Genomic DNA, 15973 nt, shown 5'->3' with positions numbered 1-15973 from the left:
TCCACCATATGTGCAGTGGTATGCCTGCCTGGCCACGACCCCTGAAACAGGAGGGTGAAGCCTCCCGAATACATTTTGGACAGGCACTCTGGCACTAAATACCATCTAGCGTGTACTTTGTATCCTGCCTCAATCAGGGCAGCATTAAGGCTACCCTTGTGGATTTGGGAACTCCATTTGCGCCAGTCCTCTGCCTCAGGGGCTATGTCCAGGTCCCTCTCCCACACTACCTGGTAAGACAATTTAGTCGGGGGGTTGGTGGACAGTCTGTAGAGCATAGAGACCCCCCCCCGAGAACCGCGTCCTGCACAAATCTGTTTTCAAACATGGTGCGTACTGTTAGATTAGAGCCACCTTTTTATAATGAATTAAGAAAGTGCAAAATTTGTTGTAAGTGGAAGTTCTCCATGGGGGGCATCTCCAAGTTCCTCACACAGTGTGAAGAGGGACGTATTCTCCTGTGGTTAAGATAGTCACCTATACGGTATAATCCCTTGTTTACCCACAATCCAAATCTATCGGGATGTATATCAGGGGGAACAGGGGATTGCCGAACAGAGGATCCACTGGGCAGAGTGTAGGGGCCATATCTTGCAACCTGTGTCCCATATGTGTAATGAGTGGGAGAGTGTGGGGCATAAAATAGCTTTGTGGTGTTTCGGGAGGGTCCATAGGATAAAGTCAATTGCCAGTGGTGAGCAAGCCTGGGCCTCCAGTGGGACCCAGTCAGGGCAATAATGCTGACTATGAAGTTGGCATAATTGAGCTAACTGCGCAGCAATGTAGTATTTACAGAATTCGGGCACCCCCAAACCACCCAGATCTTTAGGGGCGTACATTGTAGCCCTAGCTACCCTAGATCCTTTGCTGCCCCAAATAAAATGGAAGATTTGAGATTGGAATGTCGAATAGCGTCGGCAGGGACTTGAATGGGAAGTGTTCCAAAGTAATATAACAATCTAGGTGTCATTTTCACAGACGCAATTCTGCCCATCCATGATAGGTTCACGTCAGACCATGACTTCACATCCTCTAGTAATTTAGCAAACAAGGGCGGGTAGTTGGCTTTATATAATGAAGCTATATTGGAGGTCAATCGGATTCCTGAATAGGAGAGGGACATTGGTTGTCAATAGAAAGGATATTGGGACTGGATGCTCTGAAGCATTGAGGTAGGTAGATTGGCGTTTATCGCCTCCGATTTGTCGTGGGTGACTAATAGGCCAGAAAGTTTCCAAATTGATTCAATAAAGAAATTAAATTTGGTAGAGTGGTGTGGGGGGAGGTCATGAACATCAATAGGTCATCTGCGAAAAAAGTGCATTTGTGACTCTTCCCCCGCCACTCTCTATCCCCAAAATGTCTGGATTAAGACGTATCGCCATTGCTAGAGTTTCTATAGCTACTAAGAACAATAGTGGGGATAGTGGGCATTCCTGCCAGGTGCCTGACAAGATGGGGATCGACTCTGACATATGGCCTCGTAGAAGTATCTGGGCCTTAAGTGAGCTATATAATGAGTGCATTGAGGCCAAAAACTTAGGACCGAAATTCCATCTAACCAGCACCTGAAAAAGGAAGGGCCACAAGAGTGAATCGAATGCTTTATGAATATATTGATGGATAGTAGCATCCCAGTCTTGTGCATTCCACCATCCCATGAAGAGTGTTATAAAGATACAAGGTCAATTGCTCTTTAGACCTGGTCAGCTGCCTGCCTATATGGGAGGAAGCTCACCTGATCAGAATGTATGTAGTCAGCCAAGAGTGTCAACATCCTATTTGCTAAATTTTTTGTGAATAGTTTCAAGTCTGTATTCATTAAGGATATAGGACGGTAGTTGTCACTGTGATGTTTGTGGCCTTTGGGAATGAGGGTAATAAAAGCTCTTTTGGAATCCTCATCTATTGGGCTGCCTTTATGTATGTCTTTAAAGAATTGTGTTAAGGAGGGAGCCAGTAAAGTTGCAAAGTTTTTATAATATAGGGTCGTAAAACCATCTGGGCCTGGTGCTTTGCCCACTGGGGCTTGTTAACCATCTGGGCCTGGTGCTTTGCCCACTGGGGCTTGTTTTATGGCAGCCAATGCTTCCTCCACCATGATGTCCCTGTCCAAGGAGTCCCTGTGGTCATCCATCAGAGTCGGAATGGAAAGATGGCCGACAAAATCGTCACACTCTCGTTGGTCAGAAACATTGCCGTCATGATATAAATTCTCATAATAAGCTTGGAGTTCCTGTAGGACCAATTAGGATTTTGAGTAAAAGAGCCGCCTGACTTCCTAATTTTAGGAATGTGTGGAGGGGGACGTCTGGGAGCCAACCTTGTCGCCAAAAGTCCACCGGCTTATCTGTTTAGGAGTAAAATCTGGCCTGGGTCCATCGCAGTTGTTTTTTTGCCTTCGTGGTAAGGCAGACATTTAATTCTAAGCGAGCTGCCTCAATTCTTTCATGCAAGTCTAGTTGGCGGTTGTGTTTTATGTTCTTTAAGTAGAGCGGTCAAGTCATTCTATTTTTGTTTTAACAGCGCTCTGTAGAGTTTCTTGTACCTGGCGGCCGTCTGAATCAAAATCATAGCTTTGTTAGCGGCCAGAGTGCACATTGAGGAGGTGTGTGACTGATCATTCAAGGAAAAATATTCCTTAAATGCAATTTCAGTATCCAAGCAGGTGGCCTGGTTGCTGAAGTGAGATTCGTTTAGACGCCAGTTAAAGGAAGCTGTGGGACTGCGCAATGAGAAAAGAAGAACCACCACTGGAGAGTGGTGAGACCGGGTGGTTTCTAATATCTTGGAGGAACATAATGGTAGAGAGGTGGTGGACGTGAAGACATGGTCTATTCACGAGTACATCAGGTGGACATGGGAGTAGAAAGTGTAATCGCGATTTGAGCTGTTGAATTCCCGCCAGATGTCCACCACCGGGTCGATGTTGTGTTGCAATTTTGCAAATTTGGTACCCAATTTTGTGGGTTTCAAAATTTGAGAACCCGGTGGACGCGTCTTATCCAGTGAAGAATCTAAGTAGGTCTTGAAAAAAGAACAGCCGATCCTTATTCGGGGCATAATAGGAGAGAAGCATCACTAGAGTGCCCACCAAATCTCCCTTGACCAATGTATAACGACCTTCTGGATCAGTGATTTTCTGCGAGGGGGAGAATGCTATACTCTTAGTAACACATATGGCGACTCCCTGTGTCTTGTCTGGAGTGTTGGCTAGAAAAAAGTTGGGTAATGTTTATGGGTAAAATTAGGTTTATAAGAAGATGAGAAATGTGTTTCTTGGAAAAACGCAATCTCAGCTCCTACTGAATGGAAGTAGTTAAAAGCCTTTCGTCCAATTGAGGTCCTGCACATTATGTGTTAAGAATTGAATGGGTTTCTTGTGCGTTAGCCATAGAATGTGGTGGAGTGGGGGGGTCTCTTACCTTTCCTTCCCGGACAGTACCGGCCAACAGATCCCTTGGAGGTTGAATTGACAGGGTTCCCGGATGGATTATAAGAAGCGGAAAGAGAAGGCAAAATGGAGGAAAGAGGTTAAATACACTCGAAAGTAAAAACCTGAGAAAAGGACCAAGAAAGAAAATTATTAGTACAAAGTATAGTCATTAAACATGAATGCATTTCAACATAAGACAATTAACTTGTCTAGAGTGTCACAAAAATGACTGAATGAATCTGCGCCTTGAAATGAGGCCTATAACTTCCAAGGCTACTTTTTTTTTCTTTATTTTCTCCTGTTGAGCTGACCAGTAACACACTTTCTCTTCCACTCCACTGCAGGTACAACAAAAACACCTTTGGACTGCAGCACTTTCAGTCTGGGGAGAGGGTAGCGTTAAGGCTGGTACACATTATCAGTTTGGGCTGAACGAAAAAAAACTGAGGAGCTCGGGAGGATATCCTGTACTAACAATCCGATGTTAGTATATAAATCTTCCCACTGAGCTATTGTGTTCTAACAGGGGGACAGCTCCCCCACCAGAACACACCAGTCAGCACTCTCCACCATTGGCTGAGAGCACTGATCGGATGCTGATCGGTAGATCTTTTTCAGTCATGCCGAACCTCCAGCTTCTGTCAGACCGGCTGCTGTACACTGTTTCTATTGAACCGGCCAATACCGCCCGATATTCGGCCCGTGTGTATGGAGCTTTAGATGTACTAGCAGATTTGGTTGGACTTGATTAACAAAATTAAGACTGAAATCTAGCTAACACATTTTAAGCAGTTACGGCAACAGTTTTACCTTATGGGATAAAGGTTTTACATAAATGAAAAAAGCTGATGATTGTAAGCACCCATATCAGTGCGCTTGGTCTGTTGAAGAAAGTTTAAAAATGACAGATTTAGGCTGGGTATACATATATTGAAATTCGGTCGGTTCAGCAGGAACCAAAGGAATTTCAGTCTGTATGTACCCCTCTGTTCAACTGAAGCCAGTAGTCAGACGGTTTTCTGTTGAATGGTTCTGCTGGAAAACCAGCATTCAATCTGCTCACATTGCTTTTGTGGATTCAGGGATCTGTGAGGTGTTTCTTTTTTTTTTTTTTCCGTTCAACCAGTGCAATGTGTATACCCTGCTTTACGGGTTGGATCAACAGGTGAAAATAAAGGAAAAAAGTATAAAAAAAAGATAGAAATGCAGCCTCCACATCTAAGAATTGGTAAGCCGCAATAAACTGTATTACATTTTTGTTTTTGGGTTTCATGCTGCTTTAATGTTTTCTAGTTGATATGCTGCCCATAGCAACTAGACTGCTCCAGGTTTAAAAATCAAAGAAAAACAACTTATTTGTCTCATATTTTTTTACTCCAAAATTGAAGGAATCTCTGATTGTTACCAGACTAGTGTCCTCATGGAAAGATTCCCCCTCTATTCCTATTCTGGTGGCAACCTAAAATGTGCATTTTTTTCTTTCACTTTTACTCTCGGTGATATTGGAAATCAGGAGACACAGCGGGCAATAAAAACCTGACCTCCTCTCTATCCAAAACTTAAATATTTTGCCTTTAGTAATACTTTAATACACTGTATAAGCCTAGTTGATTATATAGCTGCTTTGTGATATGATAGTGCTATTATAAGGTGTTCAGAGTGCCGAAGACATTTTTTTCACTGTATTTGTTTATTAATAACTAATCATTAAATGATTTTGGGCATCTCTAAAATGCAGAAGACATTTTATTGACTTTATTTAATATTAGGTGTTACATTATTTCTTATGGTTGATGAGGCCTATTTTCCAGTGCGTATTGTCTCTCTATCCAGGTGTTTCACCTTCGGTGACATTTATTGAATCCATCATTGAACACTTAGATTAAGTAATGTGATTGGGGTAACGTCTCCATTTCCAGATGTGTGATATTTTACAGAAGTAAAATAAAGAAAACCAGCAGCACCTAAGCAGGGAGTTTGGTCATCCAACCTTTTTTCAAGCTTGTCATATGTTCATATGACCTAGATATTATTCTACATAGCTGATTAAACACTTTATTATTTTATGTCTTACTAGTTTTTTCCTTGTTTTAATGCCATTTGTGGTGTGAGCTAGTCATCGTATACAGTGTGCATCAAAGAAAATGTATTTATATGATGTTCCTTTGCTCTTAATAAGAATAATCACATAGAATAGAATAATAACATACCAAGTCATCTTGTATCTTGGCTATATCCTAAATATATTAAATCCTTTATTGAGAAAGATGTTCCATTGTGAGTTGCTTTAGAGATTAAGGGCCTGTTCACACTAAAATGCAGTGCAGGAGAGCAGCATTCCTGCACAGCTTCTGCCCCACTTTCCGATTGCAATGCCCTTGCAATATGGTGCAGGGGTCAAGTTAATGACATTGCAAACACAGGTCACAAACGCATTGCGTTTGCATGCACCGGATCGGATGGTACAAAAGTAATATGCAATGCGGTTGCCGCACATTTCAAAAAGTAGTGCTTACACTGCTTTTAGTGCGGTGCAATTGTAGCCCATCTAAAATGAATAGGGCTGAATTCGCACTGCACAGAACTGCATGTGAAGTGCACAGGAACCGCACACAGCGTTCCTGCGCGATTCACATGCAGCTCCTAGTGTGAATGGGCTATTACCTTTTTCTACGTAGATATCCTCTATTGTATTGTATTGTATTAGTGTGTGAATCAGGGGAATCAGAGGTGTTTAATGTTATCACTGCATCTGTGCTATACCTCTCAGCAAATAGCTTGGGGTGTCTACTTTCCAAAATAGGGTCATTTGGGGGGGTTTTGTGCCACCTGGGCATTCTATGGCCTCCGAAACTGTGATAGACTGTGAAGAGTGAAATCAAAAATTTACGCCCTTAAAAAGCCTCAAGGCGGTGCTTGGTTTTCGGGGTCCCGTACGCGGCTAGGCTCCCAAAAAGTCTCACACGTGGTATCCCCGTACTCAGGAGAAGCAACAGAATGTATTTTGGGGTGTAATTTCACATATTCCCATGGCATGTTTGAGCAATATATCATTTAGTGACAACTTTGTGCAAAAAAAAAAAAAATTTGTCTTTTTCCCGCAACTTGTGTCACAATATAAAATATTCCATGGACTCGACATGCCTCTCAGCAAATAGCTTGGGGTGTCTACTTTCCAAAATGGGGTAATTTGGGGGGGGGGGTTTGAACTGTCCTGGCATTTTATGCACAACATTTAGAAGCTTATGTCACACATCACCCACTCTTCTAACCACTTGAAGACAAAGCCCTTTCTGACACTTTTTGTTTACATGAAAAATTTTTTTTGCAAGAAAATTACTTTGAACCCCCAAACATTATATATTTTTTTTTAAAGCAAATACCCTACATATTAAAATGGTGGTTGTTTCTTTTTTTTTTTTTTCACACAGTATTTGCGCAGCGATTTTTCAAACGCATTTTTTGCGGGAAAAAACACACTTTTTTAAATTTTAATGCATTAAAACACACTATATTGCCCAAATGTTTGATGAAATAAAAAAGATGATCTTAGGCCGAGTACATGGATACCAAACATGACATGCTTTAAAATTGCGCACAAACGTGCAGTGGCAACAAAATAAATACATTTTTAAAAGCCTTTACAGGTTACCACTTTAGATTTACAGAGGTCTACTGCTAAAATTACTGCCCTCGATCTGACCTTCGCGGTGATACCTCACATGCATGGTGCAATTGCAGTTTACATTTGACGCCAGACTGACGCTTGCGTTCGCCTTAGCGCAAGAGCAGGAGGGGACAGGGGTGCTTTTTTTTTTTTTTTCCTTTATTATTTTTTTGCTTTTTTATCTTATTTTTAAACTGTTCCTTTCATTTTTTATTTTTTTTTTAATCATTTTTATTGTTATCTCAGGGAATGTAAATATCCCCTATGATAGCAATAGGTAGTGACAGGTACTCTTTTTTGAAAAAATTGGGGTCTATTAGACCCTAGATCTCTCCTCTGCCCTCAAAGCATCTGACCACACCAAGATCGGTGTGATAAAATACTTTCCCAATTTCCCAATGGCGCTGTTTACATCCGGCTTCTTAGTCCATAGAGATGTTTGGAGCCACTCTGGTCTCTGATCAGCTCTATGGTCAGCTGGCTGAATCACCAGCTGCATTCTCAGGTTCCCTGTTGAGACAGGAGAGCCAGAGAAAAACACGGAAGACTGTGGGGGGGGGCATTCCCTCCCACTGCTTGTAAAAGCAGTCTAGAGGCTAATTAGCCGCTAGGATTGCTTTTACATGAAAGCCGACCGCTGGCTGAAAAGAATGATACCAAGATGATACCTAAACCTGCAGGCATCATTCTGGGATAACCACTCAAAGTCGTGAATTGCGTACCTGAAGACAAAAAAATGGTTAACAATAAAACACAATAAACGGTAAAGTATAAAAAATTGCATACCTGAAAAGCAAACATGATAAAACATAATAACAATAAAACATTGCAGAATAGATTACAGTAAAAAGAGCAGAACAATAGAGAGAGAGAGAGAGAACAATGAAACGACAACTATTTTTTTTTAATTTTATATTTTTTTTTTTTTTTTACACTTTTTTTGTAACTGTAACTTTTATAATGGTAACTGGTTCCAGGTTCGGGTCTCTCAAAATGCGATGGCATCTTGGGAGACCCTGTGAAAGTGTGCCTAGTCTGTGCAATGCTGTATGCTAATACTCAACTAGTGTATGGTAGCGTTTAAAACATTCACCAATGCACACACCAGGATTGTCAGGACAGGAGGGACAATAATAGAGGGTGTCACTCCTATATCCGCGCTTGCTGCAGACACGACATCTTTTTGGGGGGGGATCGTTGGGTAGGGGTACTCGGGAGGACATAAAGAAAATGACTCTCATGCAGCCGACTGCATTTGGTTGGGGATGTGAATGGGGGAAGTACGGGCGCTGCAGAAGTGGTGGGTTCCCAATTAGGATTAGCAAATGCAGCAGGAATGGCATTTTGGGCAAGACGGGCCTGTGTTTGTCTTCTTCTTGGTGGCAGCGGGACACTACTTGTGCTTGCCACCTCACCAGCTTGAACTGCACTTATGGGACTCACCACGTCACCAAGTGTTACTGCAGCGCTGGTTTGACTATGACCGGGGTGTACTAGGCCGCTGGTGCTTGCCAGTTCACCAAAACGCTACCAAAAACACTGTTAGCGATCGCAGGGATCAGGCCTGACTCTGCAAACGCTGCAGTTATGCGTTTAGTAAGCAAAAATAAAAATTAAGTACAGCGTTACGTTTAGAAAGAAAGTGAAAAGCAGCCAACACACCTATAGACTCAAGGTAGAAAAAAAACAAAAGAAACAAAAGTGTGGCGCTATATATCACATCCACAACCGTGTGTGTTACAATAAAGACATATGAAAATGGTGAATACTACCAAAAAATGTATGACCATAAAATGGATAGTGTCAAATAATTAATCAGTGTTGATCACATATAAAGTAAATACACAATAATACTTAATCATCAGATGTGCCAGTGATTAATAGAAACCCGTGCTGGTTCCATGAGCCAGACACCAAACATAAAAAACATAAAACTTTAGAAGTCCCTAGAAAATGTGTAGAAAAATAGTGAAGAAAACATCAACAGAGTTCAAAGGGGGTGATGCATGGCCAGATGGTATTCACAGAATTTTAGTCGCACCAAATCTGGCGAGTGGGCAGAAGGGAGACCACAAGTGTGCATAGATTGTAAATCAGTGCCGGGGGCCAACACCAGGAGTAGAGGAGGCTTATCGTAAAGAATTGACCTGAAATGGTGTACGCCAGACAAGTCAAAAAAGCATAATAACCACTGGTTCTGGGAAATGCGTCTTGTCAGATGTCATCAACAGATGGTGGAAAGAAAAGGCGGCCCGATCAGGTCTGCCTGTCAGTTTTTCAGGTGGACCTGATCAGCACAGCCATTGTTCTCTATGGAGCGGCGGTTGTCAGCGGTCCGTTTTCACCCAAAGGCTTCATAGAGAACAGCGTCGCTGTATCATAGCCGAGTGGACACGGACCTGTCATCTACCTGCTCAGCGGGGATCAGCAGAGAGATCCCCTGCTTAGCAAACAGATGCGCTTTACGGAGTCTGCTCCATGTGAAAGGGCCTTAGGTTATTGGACATTTTGAAGGTTCAGACTTTGAGCTACAAAATGCAGTTTGAAAAATTCATTTTATAACATGATACATGTTACACCTGTATTTATGGTGTAATATATTCCATGTGACAAGTTGGCTTCCCTGTGCATAATCACGTACCTGTACATGATTCTGCACTTCCTGGTCTGGGGCGCACACCGCCGGCGACCTGCTGCTGCCGAGACTCACTGATTGTTCCTGAGAGAGACAGAACAGCGGTCTGCCGATGTAAACATACCATTACATACAAAACAGTCACTTTCTGTAACACAGCACCAACAAATCAAAGAGAGAGAGAATTAATCAGATGTCTAATCAGTTTTCTAGTATTTATTGTTAAAGTGATTGTAAAGTCTCGTTTCTTTTCTATAAAAATAACAAACTTGTTATACAGTGGATATAAAAAGTCTACACATCTCTATTAAAATGTCAGGTTTCTGTGATGTAAAAAATGAGACAAAGATAAATCATTTCAGAACTTTTTTCACCTTTTAATGTGACCTATAAACTGCGAGACTGTAATGCCGCATACACACGATCAGAAATTCCAGAACTTGGATGGTTTTTCCGACGGAATTCCGCTCAAGCTTGCCTTGCATACACATGGTCACACAAAAGTTCTCTGAACTTTCGACCGTCAAGAACGCGGTGACGTACAACACTACGACGAGCCGAGAAAATGAAGTTCAATGCTTCCGAGCATGCGTCAAATTGTTTCCAAGCATGCGTGATTTTTTGCGTGTCCGAATTGCATACAGATGAACGCATTTTCGGATAGGAACTTTTTCCAGCCGAAAAATAGAGAACCTGCTCTCAATCTTTTTCTGGCTGGAATTCTGCCAGCAAAAGCCTGATGGAGCATACACACGGTTGGAATTTCTGACCAAAAGCTCACATCCGACTTTTGCTGGCAGAATTTCTGATCGTGTGTATGGGGCATAAGAAGAAACACACATCAAAGGCTGGTTTAGAACAGTGATTGATCACAGCAATCACATTGTGCAGGGCCAATTTTCTTTGCATGGAACCCCTATCTGGAGAACTAGCAGATCACTGGGCGCGCACAAGGTAAATTAAGGTATGTCCCACCCAGTCATACATACACAGTGGCCAGGTGGGAAGTAGTTAAAGGGGATAAAACATAGGGTAATGGGAAATGGGCAATGTGCATGTATTGCACAGATATACTGTGTATTTTTTTTATTTTATTTTGTGTTCACATACACTTTAATCAGTAAAAAGAAAGCCTTACCAAACAAAATCAACTTAGAATCCATCAGCAGTGTAGAATTTAGTATGGTCCAACAGTTTGTTAGGTCCTATTTCTAGTATGCCTGAAATGTATCACACCCCACCATTACATACAAAACAGTCACTTTTTGTAACACAGCACCAACAAATCAAAGAGAGAGAGAATTAACCAGATATCTAAACAATTTTCTAGTATTTATTGTTAAAGTGATTGTAAAGTCTCGTTTTTTTTTTCTATAAAAATAACAAACATGTTATACTGTGGCTATAAAAAGTTTACACATCCCTATTAAAATGTCAGGTTTCTGTGATGTAATAAAATGAGACAAAGATAAATCATTTCAGAAGTTTTTCCACCTTTTAATGTGACCTGTAAACTGTACAACTCAGTTGAATAACAAACTGAAATCTTTTAGGTGGAGGGAAGTAAAAATAAAAAAACTAAAATTAATATGGTTGCATAAAACCCTTAAACCCTTAAACTTAATACTTTGTTGAAGCACCTTTTGATTTTATTACAGCACTCAGTCTTTTTGGGTATGAGTCTATCAGCATGGCACATCTTGACTTGGTGATATTTGTCCACTCTTCTTTGCAAAAACACTCCAAATCTGTCAGATTGCGAGGGCATCTCCTTAGCACAGCCCTATTCAGATCTCCTCACAGATTTTCAATGGGATTCAGGTCTGGGCTCTGGCTGGGCCATTCCAAAACTTTAATCTTCTTCTGGTGAAGCCATTCCTTTGTTGATTTGTATGTATGCTTTGGGTCGTTATGCTGAAAGATGAAGGTCGTCTTCATGTTCAGCTTTCTGTGTCAATATTGACTGGTATTCGGGACTGTTCATAATTCCCTCTACCTTGACTAAGGCCCCTGCTCCAGCTGAAGAAAAACAGCCCCAAAGCATGATGCTGCCACCACCATGCTTCACGGTGGGCATGGTGTTCTATTGGTGACGTGCAGTGTTGTTTTTGTGCCAAACATATCTTTTGGAATTATGGCCAAAAAGTTCAACCTTAGTTTAATTAGACCATAACACATTTTCCCACACGCTTTTGCAAAATTTAGCCGAGCTTGGATGTTTTTCTTCGTAAGAGAAGGCTTCTGTCTTGCCACTCTACCCCATAGCCCAGACATATGAAGAATACAGGAGATTGTTGTCACATGTACCACACAGCCAGTAATTGCCAGATATGGGACTGTAGACCAAAATAGAAACCCATAAATAGCAACAAGCTAATAGTGGAGTAAACTTGGCCGCAGCCTTTATTATTGGTTTTCAATTTATTTCATATTAAAACATGTAAACATTCATAGTTATATAAACGCATTCACAAATAACTTATTTACTCAAACAACATTCCAGTAAGCAACCCAGCCACTATGACTCAGGTTGACGAAAAATATAACAATTTTTTATTAACCACTCCCCTTTAATACAAAAAAAGGGGGGGGATAAACCAAATAATATTTTAAGGCCGCAACAAGGGAGGGGGGGGAGGGGAGCTCACAGGTAGGGGTCTTGATGAACTGGCAAAAAAGAGCCTGTTGCTTTGCCTTAAAAAGCCTTTGCCCCTTCTAGAATATTCTGTGCGGTCATGTGACCAAAACTTCTGGAATATTCCTAAAGGTCAGCTGACCTTTTGTCAGGAACGGTGTCATCTCCGGTTTCTCCTGCTGGTGGCACTATTACATTCAGCACCAAAAGGGTGTAATTCCAGTGGCCACCAGCGGGGGTCTCCCTGCCTGGTCTGCAGACTTGCCATCAAGCACACCTGTCATGGTTTTGCTGGACTATATAAACCCGCCCTGAACTAACCTCCAGTGCTTCAGTATTCCTCTGCTAGCCCTTGTCCCTGCCAGTACCTGCTCTTGTTCCAGCCTGTTCCTGTTTGTTCCTGAACCCCGTTTGTGTATCCTGACCTTGAACCCTGTTTCCTGTTCCCTGTTACCTGCTCCTTGGTCTGCTTCATTATTCCTGGTTTCTGTTCCCTTGTCGCTTTGGCCCATGCCTTATATTTTGCATGTTGGTTTCCTTGCTTGTGTATTATATTAGTTAGATAGATAGTTAGGTGGGTTTGGGGGTTTGCTGTGTTTTCACCATTTTCTTGTTTTTGGTTTGCTGTCTTGTTTTCACGTGTATCGTTATCATTATAATAAACATACTTTCTTTATTTACTCGTTTGTCCCTGATTCCTTGGTGCAGCCCAGCGATCTGATCCCCTGCATTGGATGTTGTGTATAACATCCCCTGACAGAATACTGAAGCCATACAATCAGATCGGTTGCACCTGGGAATTGGGGCCTGAGTCCCAGCTATTGTTGAAATATGGATTTTGAAAGTATTTTGTATTTATCGCTCCTGGCAACTGATGACAGAGACCTTTGTTATCAGACATTGGCTGCATACACTAGGGAACAGTTGTTAGAAGGCATCCGCCTAGCTCATGTTTTTATTGAGCAAGGCAGTTTTTTGTTTGAAGATGTGCAACCATTAATTTGGATCTGTACTGAGTTGGCCCTGTCTGATGTCGCTGAGGGAGGTGATGACTATACACCCCCTTTTAGTGCAGCTCAGGTAGAATCTTTAGTTTGGCTGTTGGAGGATGACTCAGCATTCTTTTTTGAACAATATTCAGCTTGTCCCCAGCAGGTGCTTGCAAAATGCATTGAATCAGTGCAGTCTCTGGTCAGACAAGCCAAGTGCAAACCTGATGCAGTGCAATCATTAATACAGGCCTGGTCAAGTCTGTTGCATTCAGCTTCTGTTAGCTCCAAATATACTTCTCTACCAATGAAATACCAGTACCCTGTTTCCTCCTGTTGCACCTACCCTGCCTTTAACTCCCCTGATGCTTCTCAACTGCCTCCATCAGCTCCACTAAATCTCCCTTCAAAACCTACTCCCTCTGTCTTGCCATCCTTTCACTCTTCGCTTCTACCAGCTGCATTCCCTACCTACAGCCCTGTACCCACTTATAGATCCCTAGTGGCTAAAAGCAAAAAGAAGCGGAAGTTTTTTCCAACCCATACCATCATGCCAGTATCCAATCCTGCCTCCCCACCAGCTGATCTGTTCCAGTCTGATGTGCCAGCACCTGTGCCCACTGTCCAGTCTGAAGTTCCAGTACCAGCTGCCCAGTTTGAAGTTCCAGTACCTGCTATCCAGTCCGATGTACCTGCTGTTCAGCCTGCTGTGCCAGCACCTGTGCCCACTGTCCAGTCTGAAGTTCCAGTACCAGCTGCCCGGTTTGGAGTTCCAGTACCTGCTATCCAGTCCGATGTACCTGCTGTTCAGCCTGCTGTGCCAGCACCTGTGCCCACTGTCCAGTCTGAAGTTCCAGTACCAGCTGCCCGGTTTGCAGTTCCAGTACCCGCTATCCAGTCCGATGTGCCTGTTGTGCCAGTACCTGCTGTTCTGCCTGATGTGCCAGCACCTGTGCCCACTGTCCAGTCTGAAGTTTCAGTACCATCTGCCCGGTTTGAAGTTCCAGTACCTGCTATCCAGTCCGATGTACCTGCTGTTCATCCTGTTGTGCCAGTACCTGCTGTTCTGCCTGATGTGCCAGCACCTGTGCCCACTGTCCAATCTGAAGTTCCAGTACCAGCTGCCCGGTTTGAAGTTCCAGTACCTGCTATCCAATCCGATGCACCTGCTGTTCAGACTGTTGTGCCAGTACCTGCTGTTCTGCCTGATGTGCCAGCACCTGTGCCCACTGCCCAGTCTGAAGTTCCAGTACCAGCTGTCCAGTTTGGAGTTCCAGTACCTGCTATCCAGTCCGCTGTACCTGCTGTTCAGCCTGTTGTGCCAGTACCTGCTGTTCTGCCTGATGTGCCAGCACCTGTGCCCACTGTCCAGTCTGAAGTTCCAGTACCAGCTGCCCGGTTTGAAGTTCCAGTACCTGCTATCCAGTCCGATGTACCTGCTGTTCTGCCTGATGTGCCAGCACCTGTGCCCATTGTCCAGTCTGAAGTTCCAGTACCAGCTGCCCGGTTTGCAGTTCCAGTACCTGCTATCCGGTCCGATGTACCTGCTGTTCTGCCTGATGTGCCAGCACCTGTGCCCACTGTCCAGTCTGCAGTTCCAGTACCAGCTGCCCGGGTTGAAGTTCCAGTACCTGCTATCCATTCCGATGTACCTGCTGTTCTGCCTATTGTGCCAGTACCTGCTGTTCTGCCTGATGTGCCAGCGCCTGTGCCCATTGTCCAGTCTGAAGTTCCAGTACCAGCTGCCCGGTTTGCAGTTCCAGTACCTGCTATCCAGTCCGATGTACCTGCTGTTCTGCCTGATGTGCCAGCACCTGTGCCCACTGTCCAGTCTGCAGTTCCAGTACCAGCTGCCCGGTTTGAAGTTCCAGTACCTGCTATCCAGTCCGATGTACCTGCTGTTCTGCCTGATGTGCCAGGGCCTGTGCCCACGGCCCAGTCTGAAGTTCCAGTACCAGCTGCCCGGTTTGCAGTTCCAGTACCTGCTATCCAGTCCGATGTACCTGCTGTTCTGCCTGTTGTGCCAGTACCTGCTGTTCTGCCTGACGTGCCTGTGCCCACGGCCCAGTCTGAAGTTCCAGTACCGACTATCCAGTCCGATTCACCTGCTGTTCTGCCTGTTGTTCCAGCACCTGCTGTTCTGCCTGATGTGCCAGTGTCTGTGCTTGCTGCCCAGTCTAAAGTTCCAGTACCGGCTGCCCGGTTTGAAGTTCCAGTACCTGCTATCCAGTCCGATGTGCCTTCTGTTCAGCTTGTTGTGCCAGCACCTGCTGTTCTGCCTGATGGGCCTACTGCCCAGTCTGAAGTTCCAGTACCTGCCGCCTGGTCTGATGTCTCGGTGCCAACCCTCCAGCCTGATGTCTCTGTGCCAGCCCTCCAGCCTGATGTCTCAGTGCCAGTGTTCCAGTCTGAGGTGCCAGTGTTCCACCCGGAAGTACCAGTGCCTGCTCTCCAGCTTGATGAGCCCGCTGCCCAGCTTGAGGTGCCCATGCCTGCTGCCCAGCTCGATGTGCTTTTGCCTGCTGCCCAGCTCGATGTGCTTTTGCCTGCTGCCCAGCTCGATGTGCTTTTGCCTGCTGCCCAGCTCGATGTGCTTTTGCCTGCTGCCCAG

At 43.8% G+C, this 15973-nt stretch overlaps 1 protein-coding gene across 7 annotated transcripts in view; it reads left to right on the top strand.

Moving 5' to 3' along the window:
- The window catches only part of KIAA0825 (KIAA0825 ortholog), a 784945-nt gene that overhangs the window by 71878 nt on the left and 697094 nt on the right, over nt 1-15973 (top strand). The gene's annotated exons all lie outside the window — the stretch shown is intronic.

Source organism: Aquarana catesbeiana, linkage group LG01 (assembly GCF_042186555.1).
Source record: "Aquarana catesbeiana isolate 2022-GZ linkage group LG01, ASM4218655v1, whole genome shotgun sequence".
Taxonomy (NCBI): domain Eukaryota; kingdom Metazoa; phylum Chordata; class Amphibia; order Anura; family Ranidae; genus Aquarana; species Aquarana catesbeiana.
The sequence above is the reverse complement of the archived record's forward strand: the minus strand, read 5'-3'. Positions and strand labels throughout refer to the sequence as shown.